At 39.1% G+C, this 13,202-nt stretch overlaps 1 protein-coding gene across 2 annotated transcripts in view; it reads left to right on the top strand.

The window, feature by feature from the left end:
* Positions 1-13,202, top strand: part of macrod2 (mono-ADP ribosylhydrolase 2) — a 437,400-nt gene that overhangs the window by 227,250 nt on the left and 196,948 nt on the right. The window lies entirely within an intron of this gene.

Genomic DNA, 13,202 nt, shown 5'->3' on the forward strand with positions numbered 1-13,202 from the left:
GAACTCTGGTCATTTTAAAATCATATATTTGCCGACATTGGTCTTATGCCAATGTGCAAACTCCTTGCTAGGTCAGCGGGCAAAGGACAAAAATGAAAAAAATAAGACACTGAGCAGCTTCATGTTTAGACAGGAAGCTGCCCTCTTCTTAAAAAATGTAATAAATAAACTAGAAATTCCAATTTTAAAGTATATTATAAGTAATATAGTAATATTATCGGGCCATACATATAGCAATTGTATTGGTTTAACCTTCAGACAGCCAAACAACCTGTCCATATCTGCAAATGCATGCACACTTGCACATCAATTTACTGTTAATAACATTCTGCAGGTTTAAACTTAAAGTATTCATTCAGTGATGGCATGATTGAGTCTTTTCAGTCGTTCTTGCTCCAGCATGTACAGCTGAGCTCTGCAGTGAAGTGGTCTGCCACGGGCATGCTGCCCTGTGTGTGTGTGTGTATGTGTGTGTGTGTGTGTGTGGTGGGTGGAAGGAGTGCAAGGGAAGTGCTAATGCTTAATATGAGCTGCATGCCCACCCCCTCCCCGCCATAAACAGGATATTATATCAGTCCTTCATTAATGATGCAGAGCCCGGGCTCTCAAAGCTTTAGACCCTTAATCAGCACATATGATTGCTCTGTACTCTTTCTCACGGCTTGATATGTCCTCAAGGGGGGGTTGGTGGCGTTGTTTTTGTGGACTAGCGGAAAAAAAGGACAAAAGGAAAGAGAAATATAAACAATAAAATGCCTAATGATATTCATACCAACAGTTCTTTTAGAATGATTTCAAATCAATGGAAAGAATAAAAAAATATATTTGGTGGAAATGCTGTTTATTTGTGAATGCAGGATTTACTGGAAAAGCATTAAAAAACACGACTCAAAGAATGATAGGCTCACAGTAGCCACGTTTACAAGAGGAGTTTTTCCTCTTTCCGAATGACTTTTCCAAAAACATGGTGTACATGGTATGGAAAAAGAATATTCCAATCTCTTATCTACATGTGCCGCTATAATCAAACAGAATAGTCAATGGGGCATGCCCAGTAAAACGTAAATCAACATCACGTGATACCAACTTCCCCAAGTTTTTCTTTCACTTTCTTTCACTTGTCAATACTGTGTATTGAGAGTTTGGATTAAAAACAAACTTTCCACAGCAGTCCAGTCCCGATTGCTCGCCTCCATTTTTAAAATTGAAGAACGTCTTGAGCTGCGTGTTACGTCATCTCTGAGCATATCCTGAAAGAACGCGGGATAAATTTAAACATGAAAAGATAAAATTCAATCTTGCTAATATTTTATAATTAAATACGGGACATGTTTTATATAGATATATGTTTTATTTTTTAATGGTAATGGTTTTATTTCATTTGAACATGCATCAGATTACAATTGAGTGCATCCCATAATCAGTTCACAGTTCCACATGTCCAAAAGGAGTAGAAAGAAGCAAAGCTTATTAAATCCTACCCCTCCATCTGGTACTTTTACAATCAGTAACTGAACATTTGTTCACTTCCTGCTTTCCATAATACAGTTTAAGGTTTTTTTTTGTTGTTGTTGTTGTTGTTTTTTTTAATAATGCACCTCGTACCTAAGTACAAGGTGATAATAAAACTGGACTTGTGAATGGCGTATAGAAGGGTTTAGATTCTGTTCCACAAATGGCGGTAATACACACAAAAGCTGCTTGTCAACCGCCAATAAGCAACAGAAGAAAAAAAAAAAACGACAACTTTCCGTTTGAGCGAGTACAAGATACCTCAGTCGGATTGGGGAAAGGAATATTCCACCCCTGTGAATCCGATTATATGTTAATTTGGATTGGCACTTGAGGTGTATACAAAGGTTAAATTCCTTCCGTTTGAGCAAATAAACCGAATGCAATTGGAATAGTTGGGTCCATGTATACGTGGCTAGTGTTGCCTTTGCTTTGTCATTCCTCTTGATTTTCATGCCACATTTCCTCTTTTCTTCCTTAGCCCAAATAATCACATCCGTTTCTCATCAGCTCCCTGAGAGCTGCCTCGTCACTAATTAGAAATACTTTCTGGGATGTTGAGAATGTACCAAGGGACGGCATTTTTTTTTCCCTTTGTGGGACTCATCTGTTTCCTGCTGTTATTCTTGTATGGCACGCACATTTCATGTACTGCACGCACACTGACGGTCGACTTTGATGTGTTTGGTCTGGCTAAAATACGCCTCAGCTGTCGTTTCTGCCTATGTTGTCTCAACAGACAGTCAGTCACTTGTTTATACAGGTTCCGTAACAATTTTACTGGGTTGGGAAAAAAATGTCTAGTTCTATAATGTACTGAAACTACACCAGAAATACTAAGCTTTGTTATTTTTGCATTGACACTGCTGGGAGAAATGGTTGTGCCTCAAGTCTTGTATTGTTGTTTGCTGCAATTACTGGAGCCAGTTAAATGCAGACACATAGCCACACACTACTGATCCATGAAGGGAAAGGGTACCGCCCTTGCACGGGTGGGACTCGAGAGCAGCATAACACAGGAGGCACTTCCTAGTTTCAGGCTTTTTCCTTCTATACCATTCATTCATTAATTCAGTCATTTTCTACCGCTTTTTCCTTACGAGGGTCGCGGGGGTGCTGGAGCCTATCCCAGCTGTCTTTGGGCGAGAGGCGGGGTACACCCTGGACTGGTCACCAGCCAATCACAGGGCACATATAGACAAACAACCATTCACACTCACATTCATGGACAATTTGGAGTCGCCAATTAACCACGCGTTTGTGTTTGCACGTTGTTCTCCCTGTGTGTGCGTGGAGAACATGCAAACTCCCCACAGAGATGGAATTGAACCCTGGTCTCCTAGCTGTGAGGTCTGCGCTCTAACCACTCGACCGCCGTGCCGCCCCTATACCATTCACTTCACTAATAATTGAAAATATAGAAAAGTGTGTCAGACTGATCTCTTCTCTGGATAGACAAACTTATATATTTCAATACACAATACAAATGAGGGTGTTTTTTTTTCCAATAAAGAAAACACAGCATATCATTACGGTAGTTCTTCTACTATCTAAATAACTTTACGTTTTCATCCTCAGAAGCTTCCTTTCTTTCAGTTATAGACCCTCTGAAGAGTAGCAATGTGTTAAACGCACACACTCACTAAATTCTCTGGAAAATGACTTTCTCTCCTCACCTCTCGTGTTCAATGGAGTGTGACAGACTGTGTGGGGGAGCTTTGAGAGTAAAGTCCATTATGCTTTTGCACCAATTGATTTGGACATTTGCGTTTACAGCTCATTCAGATAATGTCTATATAAGTTATTGGAGCAAAATCAGTTTTGAGAGTATTCCTTGTAGATTGGCTTTGACTTGGCTCAGTTTAGCTTGCTAACGATTTACAGAGGTAGCAATTTACATGCTAGCAGTGTTTATTTAAGAGCTTATCAGAAATGATTGGCTCCTATTATGTCAGTGGAACTCATCCTGTCTGTGTGGAAATTGCTGAAATGGATTTTATGCATTAGCTATCATAAGGGATTATGTGGCTGTTATTTGATGGCTACGGTCACCATCGTTTTAAATGGTGGTCTGCCCTTTCCTATCTGAGAGCAGTCTTCAAGAGTTTCCATGGAAAACCTTGACCCCTCCGTGCTCACCTATATGGGTTATTTAAAACCTAAAACCCAAACAAAGAGGGATGGCTTGGTCCAACATAAAACCCCACGGTTGTGCAAGAAACTGCTTTCTGAGGAAGTTGTTCAAGGCTGTAACACTCAAATGGGCTTTATTGTGTCAGCCTCTGGCGTCTTCTTGAGTCTGCCAATCAAACTGAAGGAAACCTGCTGCGCAATAGGGGTTCGGCACTCTAACTGCACGTCTCTAATAACAGGCTTTTATGAGTGGGTAAAGAGGTAGGTAGGGCAGATTGCGTCCTGCCCTATCCACCCTACAAAGTGCTCCATCGCACTGGAATCTGGACTGGTCTGAAATGGACTGATGTCAATTTGAAGAAGGAATTTCAGCCACTGAACATTTAAAACCATATTTTTCTCTCCTTGCTAAAATAGCTGTGCACACATACGCACACACAAGTGAATGTCAGTCATGTCATTTGTGAAACAAGCGGGCAGGCCACAGTGAATATTCAAAGAGAATGACTTGGAGGAGCAGTGGAGAGCAGTGGAGAACTCTTTAATTTCCCTCCTACATAACTGACAAATTGATCTCAACAGCAGCATTTCTCTGAACCCTGGGATCCCTTGCGGCTTTAAAAGACATAGCTGTTTGCCACTCCAAATGCTCAATAATGCATTTGTCCTGTAGCTCAGTCGCCGCACACCAGCTTTTAAATGGACTGCATTTGTAACAAGCCGTTTTTTGTAAATATCCACTACTGTATATTACTACTGTATAGTTACCATGTTACCATATAATGAATAGAGCAGTGATTTTCAACCACTGTGCTGCGGCACACTAGTGTGCCTTGAGAAATTGTCAGGTGTGCCGTGAGGAATTATCCAATATCACCTTTTATAATTAACATTTGTTAATCATCATTTGCAAATATTATGTCAATATCCACGTATACGTGGACCCAAATATTCCAATTGCATTTGGTTTATTTGCTCAAACTGAAAGAATTTAACCTTTGTATACGCCTCATTCCGAAAGAAAAGTGCCAATCCGAATGAATATATAATCGGATTAACAGGGGTGGAATATTCCTTTCCCCAATCCGATTGAGGTATCTTGTAGCCGCTCAAACGGAAAGTTGTCAGGGTGCGTTCTTCTTCTTCTGTTGTTTATTGGCGGTTGACAAGCAGCTTTCGTGTGCCATCTGTGGAACGCAATCGAAACCCTTCTATACGCCATTCATAAGTCCATAAGTCAAAAGTCAATATATATCTATATAAAACATGTACCGAGTTGAATTATAAAATATTAGCAAGATTGAATTTGATCCTTTCCTGGTTAAACTTATCATATCGCATGCTCAGATGTGACGTAACACGCAGCTCCAGACGTTCTTCAGTTTTAAAAATGGAGGCCAGCAATCGGCACTGGACTGCTACGGAAAGTTTGTTTTTGATCCAAAATAAATTTCAAGACTGGACAAACGGAAAACTGGCAATACGGAATTATTCCAACAAGTGAAAGAACAACTCGGGAAAGTCGGTATCACGTGATGTTGATGTTTACGTTTTACAGGGCATGCCCCATTGACTATTCTGGTTGATTATAGCGATGCATTTAGACAAGCGATTGGAATATTCCTTTCCATGGATACCATTGTTTCCAGAAAAGTCATTCGGAAAGAGAAAACTGGTCATGTAAAAATGTGGCTACTGTCGAGTGTCCGTGGTGGCAGAGCAATGGCAGAAGACTGGCAGAGCAATGTAATATCGGTCCGTGTGGAAACACCTAGCTCGTTCCTCCTATAGACTTAGTGATGTTTTCCAATGTAAAAAAATGTGCCGTGGCTCAAAAAAGGTTGAAAAACACTGGAATAGAGGACTTGTGGTCACTGTGGTAGCCAAATCCATAAACTAATGGTAGAATAATTTACTCAATGCATGAACAAAGTGAATAACTGCATTGTTACTCATAGAAAACCATTGGTGTGAACTGTGATGCAAAAAGGCGGTCAATGAAGCTTCTTTCTACCAACGACAGTCGTTTGAGTGGAAGCACTCTTGCTATCATGCCAGTCACTTGTAAACAAGGGTCATGGACGCACCTGGCAGCAAAGGTAGTGTGTCATGTTTATTTGTTAGAGGATAAAGGATGGAATCTCTTTGGAAGGGATGAAAGGACTTTGTTACTGTTGTGGTGTTGCAAACACTTCCTTCAAGCCTGTACACAATATTTACATTTTTGCTCTCAAACGGGTGCTATTTCTCTTTGAGATGCAGGCCTTGACGTGAAGAGTTATCCCGTTTTGTTGTGACATGCTTCTGCGAAGCGGCTGCTTGGTCAGATTAGTGCATTCCCCACTGCACTGGATAGCACACACCAGGATGTTTTTCTGTGTATGGATGCCCAGTAGCTCCATAAAGTTGGAATAATTTAATTCTAAGGCAAGGTAAGCTTCTAATGACCTTCAAGTATTTTATAAAGTGGCTATTCAGAACCGAAAGTGATTGCCTGTTTTCCTGTCACAGCGTGGTGCTGCCTGAGGATGACTTCATCCAGGGGACATTTACATTAGTAAATAGCACAAAACTGACAGGCTCTTCTATAAATGAGCGAGTATGCTGTCCTATCAAGCTTACTGGTGGGGAAATGGGACGTGTTGGAGGCATATGGACTGTATATGGCTGCTGACAATGATGAATGCTGCCTCCAAAATAACGTATAAGTGATTTCTACCACATGTATTTATTTATTTATATACAGACTGAAATAAGGCCATTTTGGACCGATCTGATTAGGTGGGGAAAGAAACAAAGAGGAATGGGCATTCATGAAGGACACACACCCTTTGTGATTGTGTGTTTACATTTTAATTTTTGTGTGCCTTTTAATAGTAGTGCAGGTGCTTCTCGGTTTACGACGGTCTATTCTATGAATACACTTCCATAAATTATTAATACTGTACAAAAATAAAACAAAAATAAGTTGCAAGCCGTACATCGGCAGAGTAACATGTTGGCAAAGTACAGTAATATGAGATTCATAGTTCATCTCTACTGGTTGAGTGTAAAAGTGACTAAGGATGCATACTGTGAACTACAATGGCACCGGTGCTTTCGCCAACGGTCCAGACTAGACCAAAAACCTACAGGTAAGTAGAGATTGGTGCACGGAAATACTCGACACCTGCCATGTAAGTAACTTGTGTGTGTGTGTTTTTTTAAATACAAAAATCTTGCATGATGGACACCATTATAAGAGTTGTCTAGCATTGCCAGAATTGTGTATCAATTAGCAATTTCTGCTGGAATTGTACAGAATGTATGCACTTAAACAGCGGACTGTACACACTTAAAGTACTGTAACATCTTGCCTTTTTTCATATTCTCTGCGTTCTCTATTGCTGCTGGTTTTGTCGGCGGTAATTATGACATTTTTTTGTGTATATCATATTGGTGTAACTTATTATCTTTACATTTTTACTAATGCACCACTATCGGCTACTAAACATTACCCAACCCTCATAGTGACTCGATGCAAAACTTTGAGTACCAATACAAAAGTAAAGCTATATATGTTTGTTATTATATTATATTAATTTGTTAATCCAACTCAATTGGGCAAAAACAATTTGTAGAGGTGAAACAGACCGTTTGATGTGAAGTGCAATTTTTCATACATGCATATGATGTATAGTGCAGAAAATAGTCAATACCCATGACTGCATTGTTGTAGTTGTCTAAAATCCGATATAATCTGTAACTGCAAAGCACCGTTTCAAAAGCAGGAAAATGCACCTGTTTAAAAGCGCATTTGTAGTCGCTCGACAAATGTAATGTAAAACATGCTGAATGACTTTGCAGGCGACAATTTTCGGGTGCTCTTGTTGTCGTGTCAAGCTTAAGCACAACCACATCTGTTGTGGTTTAAACATTGTGTTCCTTCCTCCTCCTGATGGCTCGGCCTTATGCAGACAGAGCAAACAGTTTAGGCCTCTTTGTATAAAAACCATAAAAGGCGCCTCATTACTTCATAAAAGTGTTTTATGAGCCCCGATGTTTTAATGGTGTTTACAGGGTTTGTATTAACAGAAGCTCCATGTTGTAGACACATGATCAGAGCTGCTGGGTCCTTGCAGTCTGGCACTTAACTTTCGTCAGGGTGCCTTTATGCCTTGATAAACCATAGCAGTTAGTCATATATTGCACAGTTTTAGATAGTTTGCAGCTCAAAGTGTAGCCATGTGGAAGCTGCTGTGTGATAAGGTGGGTGTGAAGATAAGATATCTTCTAAAATGCAATCTCATTTGTGGTCTATAAAGGCATTATTTGCTTGTTAAACTTGCTGCTAGGACGTTTTACTCTTCCTATGAAATTCCACACTGTGTAATGAGTGATGTATTTGCGAGGGTGTAAACATTTTTACACTTGTTTTTGTTTCTTTGAATTGTTTTTTTGTTTAGTTTTTTCAATTGCTAAGGTTTCATTTTTTTCATTATTTTGTTTTAGAGGTTTTAATATTGATTGTGTAAGAATAATATTTGAGAACATACAGTAAACAATGGCACTGTTTTAAACATTCATTTTCTACCACTTATCCTCACAAGGGTCGCGGGGGTGCTGGAGCCTATCCCAGCACCCACGCATGCACGGGGAGAACATATAAACTCCACACAGAGATGGCCGAGGGTGGAATCGGACTCGGGCCTCCGAGCTACTATGTGGCCTTCGTGCTCGCCACTCGACCGCCATGCAGCCCTGTTTTAAACATCAACAATGAATATTTGAATAGAAACCTAAAATACTAAAATAAAAATCTATTTGCAACAGATAATATGTCTGTGTAGATTCAGTCATCCATGTCATGGTAATCAACCTTTGTGGACTACATGCTACAATAGGACGTTTAATTGCATCTTGCTGGTTAGTAAGCATAGGGAAAATTCATAACACCACTGGGATTACGCTAATGGTTGTAATTTCCATAATAGGCATATTGGGAATCATGATGACTTTGTGTTACAGTATATGTATTGTCATGCATTGCTTAAACGGTCATTACAAATGGTGACCTTGGTTATTCTATATGTAGAATGTGGTATTTTTATTAGAATGTGTAAACAATAAAATACCCACAAAGTAAGGTGAATGAAGATGATGTTATATTATTTTGGCCAGTCATATGTGTGATGATAGCATTTTTGCAGTGTAACAATCAATCTGTTTGACAGCTTTATTATTTTGTAAATTTTAGGGTAAACAAGGTATGTTTTCCGCTGCAAAAACAGCCTATTTTTGGAGAAAATAAAGTGCAGGGATCCAGAACAGTAAATGCCGTTGCTAACTTTGCAACAGCATATGCATCTGAGCTTTATGTAGGTGTCTTATTGTCAAGTGCATCACCAGGGGCTCATTCATCCTTGACCAGACACTCACTTTGGATGTGCTGTTCTAAATCCAAAAGAATGTCTGTCAATGTCACAGTATGCGTTCCTCCTCAGACAGGCTGCCATGAAGCCAAACCACAGCAGATATGGAACCTCATATGAACTCAATCTATTCACACATTCAACACCATAAAGTACTAACCAAGGCCTGCTAAGACAACACCAGCCAGTTGGAACTGATGTACCCGTGTATTAGTCACAGTTGGACCCTCAAAGATAAATTGCATTTCTCTTTCGAGCTATTTTTATTTATTTTCCTCCTCAGCTTCTCGGTCTTGTAGATGCTAATTGTGTCTTGTAGGAATATTTTGTTATTTGTGTTGTTTTTGCTTCTTTTTTCAATTGGTTTCACAATGGTAATGGTAATGGTTTTATTTCATTTGAACATGCATTAGATTACAATTGAGTGCATCACATAATCAGTTCACAGTTCCACATGTCCAAAAGGAGTAGGAAGAAGCAAAGCTTATTAAATCCTACCCCTCCATCTGGTACTTTTATAATCAGTAACTGTTACATTTGTTCACTTCCTGCTTTCCTAATATAGTTAAAGGTTTTTTTGTTATTTTTTTTTGTTATTTTATGTATTTATTTATTTTTTTTTGTCACATACCGAAATACGAGGTGATATGACCATCCAATGACATAATGTGTACCATAGTAAGTGTCCATACAGTGATATGTATAGCACATCATGACTGGTTCAAGACTCTTCATCCTTGTATTTAGCAAACATCAACTGCTTGTATTGTTTCTTGAATTGGCTCATCGTTGTGCATTGTTTGAGGTCCTTACTCAATCCATTCCATAGTTTGATTCCACATACTGAAATGCTATGGCTTTTTAACGTAGTCCTAGCATATAAGTGTTTCAAATTTGAATCATAAAACAATATTTGGTTGAACACACATCAAAATGGGACACTACTTGGCTAACTGCATGCAATTGTGATTCACCTATTTTGCCTATAAAACCTTCTGAAAGAAGGTCCAAAAACCACTAGCAATGCTCCGGGTACATGCCATGACACCCACATGAACCAAGCGGAAGTGGAATTGTCATTGTAGGAGCTAATACCGAGGAACAAAGTTTCCAGCGTAGTGACACAGCTGGATCAACTCTGTATATAGCTGTGATATCAAGCACTGTGTGCTCACAATCCATATCATGGTGATATCCATGGATTCCGTCCTGACCATTTGGCCTAGGGAGTCTTTTCCAGTTTATTTTGGATAGGTGGAAAAGGTTTCTACTATTGTAGGATTTGTTAGCGTTAACAATTTGTGTTTCATTGCTATGCAGTCTGTTGGAGCAGTGTCTTCCTCTCCAGATACCAAAAACCTTTCCCGGCAGGGCTTGGCAAGCTGCATGTTTACACAACCAAGTCATGCCAGCCTGGTCTGTTCCGATGTATCACCCTCTTTTTGTGCCCGCTCAGCTTCAAAAACCTGTAGCTCATCCTCTGTACATTCAGGCTCAAAAAGATAAGGTTCTGGATCTGCATTTGTCCCAAAGTAGTTATCCAGCTCTCCTAAAGTCTGCCATGATCAGTAGTAGCAAATACAGAAAACGCCATCAAGACCAGTGGTCTCCAACCTTTTTTCCTTGTTAGAGCTACTTGTACAAAATGAAAATGTCTAAGAACTACAAATGTTTGCAGCATTTATTTCCATAGCTTATTTCAACCAAAACAAATAGAATATGCTTGTTTTATTAAAATGTTGGTATCCAGAACTCACATTTTTGTATTTCAGAATGCATTTCTTTATTTTATTCTCACATCATTAACTGAAAACCTGAATGAAAAGAAGGCATGCGGGTGCTACATGTGGTCATGGAGGCCGATCTGGTTGGTGACCCCTGTTAAGTTGACGGAAGTATTATTAGTTGATATGTACTCTGTGAAAACAATGACCCCAAGAAAGAAATGATGGTAATGCTTTAAAATACTGTAAGAAGTGATGTCACGGTGGAGTTTGCATGTTCTCCCTGTGTGTGTGTGTGTGTGTGTGTGTGTGTGTGGTGGGGTTCCTCCATATACTCCAGTTTCTTCTCACATTCCATAAATATTCATTTTTGGTTAGTTGGAAACTCAAAATTGTCCATAAGTATCAATGTGAGTGTGAATGACTGGTGACCAGTGTGTGTTGGGTGCACCCTGCTCCTTGCCCAAAGTCAGCTGGGATAGGCTCCAGCATACCCCCACAACCCTATTGATGATAAGAAGATGGATGGATGTATGTTACTGTTAGTAATTGTTACTATAATGTATATAAAATGTTTTTGGGTAATTTCTTTTTAGGACTTTATGGGTGGTCCACATTATTTGCTTAGTTGGGGAAAAACTTCCAACAGTTATCCAGAACGCACAAAATAGGAAAAGACATGTTTGTTCCTGTCTGACATAAGGATCGTGGATGATTCCTTTAATTATGACTGTAAAACTAAGTTGCTATGAGTCACCTTGTATTCTAATATGTACCATTCTCAATGTGGGGGCACTCGCCAGAGGTCTACCCCACCTGTCTGGTGTACGGAGTTGCTGTGGTTTTTGTGATGAAGCTGTAGCTCATCTCCTTGACAAATGAACTCATTAATGATTGATTTAGATTGAACATGTATGAAGAACACCATTCATCTCTTCACGGATTCTCATTTGTCCTGTTTCATGGAGTGATGCTTTTGACAAGAAGTATGAAGCTAAGAAGCAAAATGGGAAAACCCAATTGTCCGAGAAAAATGGGCTTTTTTATTAATGTCTTCTTCTCTCTTATATATATCACAATTTTTCAATGACAATGTCTTGCTTTAGAAATATTTGTATGCTTAAATTAAAATATAAGATTTGCCATCTTTTTTTTTTTTTTTTGGGGGGGGGGGGGGGGGGGGGTCATTCTGTATGCCATACCACGTCTGTGAGCCCCAGCTTTTATACACTTTATTGTTGATTTTACTAAATGTTTCTTTTGTTCTGGCATATACCGTATCATTGCCATGGAATATGTGACAGTGAATGTCTGAAGTAAGAAATATTGAGGGTGGTATAACTCAGCTCCTTCTGGAGCTTTTTAAATGCCAGCAAGACAAACATTGGATGAAGAAGAAGAGAAAAACAGGCAGCAGACATTGAGGGAACAACACGCCAGCTCATTAAACATGTACAGTTGAGAAAAGAAGTGAAGAAAGGGAAAGAAAAGTTTGACTTGCTTGGACTAAAAAAACTGCCAGCTTGTGTTGAGTAGAAACCTCCTGGTCTCCAAGACGAACAACACAATATTCTGTCAACAAAGTGTCATCACTGAGCCATTTCTTGTGAATACTCCACTCTTTTACACATGAGATGTGTCCTAGCAGGTCCACTGATCTTGTTTCCACAACTTCTGTGACTTTTTAGAGACTAGATTTTATTTCTATAGATACGTTAATACTTCCTGTCATCCGTTTTGGCTATGGGAATCTTATATATATATTAAAGTTCAATGTAAATGTACCAGTCTAGTATCAGTGTACTGTGCTTAGTTAAGATCTATATAAAGAGCCTTTTAAGCAAGCACAGCACTGTAATGCCTTAATATTAGCATCTGGTCTTTCACTCTACAATATAACCTCGGACAGTGAATTATATGTACAGTGAAACCTTGGTTAGCATCATTAATGTATTCCAGATTGTCTGACTCTAACCAAAACACACTCGAACTAAATTAATTCTTCCTACAAGAAATAATGCAAATCCAATTATGCCATTACCGCATATTTTTATGGTTTTCCAATTATAGTTTTACATGCAGAAAACTATTCAAAATGCACACAGAGTAATCCCTCATTTATCATGGTTAATTGGTTCCATCATTTGTATTCCATTATGTTGTTATTATGATGATTATTATTGTGCGATTGCGTCGTGAGTTAATTTAAAATTGCAGTAAAAGCCTGCTGTTCCGGCAACAAGTCTGATGCTTGTCTGACTGAACAGTTACAACACCCAGGGGCCAATGTAGAATACGACATTCAAAATTTCAATGTGGCTTCTTAATTCCTTGTATTTGTATTTTAGATAATTTAGCCTTTGTTTTGATTGACAACTTGCAACTTTGTTTGGCATCTACAATACGTTGTGTGCCATATTGT

Source organism: Doryrhamphus excisus, chromosome 20, assembly GCF_030265055.1.
Source record: "Doryrhamphus excisus isolate RoL2022-K1 chromosome 20, RoL_Dexc_1.0, whole genome shotgun sequence".
NCBI lineage: Eukaryota > Metazoa > Chordata > Actinopteri > Syngnathiformes > Syngnathidae > Doryrhamphus > Doryrhamphus excisus.